Genomic DNA, 717 nt, shown 5'->3' on the forward strand with positions numbered 1-717 from the left:
ACTTTTGTTACATTAAAATAAAATCACATGAATTATATGTTGTTAGCTCCATATATTATGGCAAACAATGAATGATGCAATTGTCACTTTATTTGTATCCATGTAATAAGTGCTAAGATGGTAAGCCAATCTTAATGTCTATTTGAGTACATTTAATTGCTGTTTCAAGGGCTATACAAAGAATATGTCATTATCCATATATAGGACAGTTTGTAATTTAAAAAATATTTCCAAGGATGTGCAGTATAGAAGGCATATAATAATTGTAGCAATCAGTACTGGAGTGGAAAAACAGAAGATATGAAGGGGATGTTTATATACTTTTATGATAACTTTACTGAAAAATTCCACTTATGTAAGTAACAGTATAGTCTCAACACTGTATTCTTTCAGTAACCTTGTAGTTTGTGGCCAGCAAAATACCTGCAATGTTGTTTTATCAGCTGAGCATATATAAAAACATTTTAAACTACAGACCATAGTTAAGGTAGAAGGCCAAGCTTGTGGGAGTGAAGACTGCAACTACTAAATCCTCTGTTTCCTTTGTGTTTCATTGATACTGCTTTTAGGAGAAGATCTTATTAATAGCCTGAAGTTTGCCTTAGCTTTTAAATACAATTTTCATTAGTTGTCAAGAACGCTTGTGGGCAAATGTGCTATTTCCCATGTCACTAAGTTCATAAAGTATAAAACAGCTTTGCATAGTTCTCTCAGTTG

This window comes from Sceloporus occidentalis, unplaced genomic scaffold (assembly GCF_023333645.1).
Source record: "Sceloporus occidentalis isolate IW3139 unplaced genomic scaffold, rSceOcc1.0.p SCAF_1, whole genome shotgun sequence".
In the NCBI taxonomy this organism is placed as follows: Eukaryota; Metazoa; Chordata; class Lepidosauria; order Squamata; family Phrynosomatidae; genus Sceloporus; species Sceloporus occidentalis.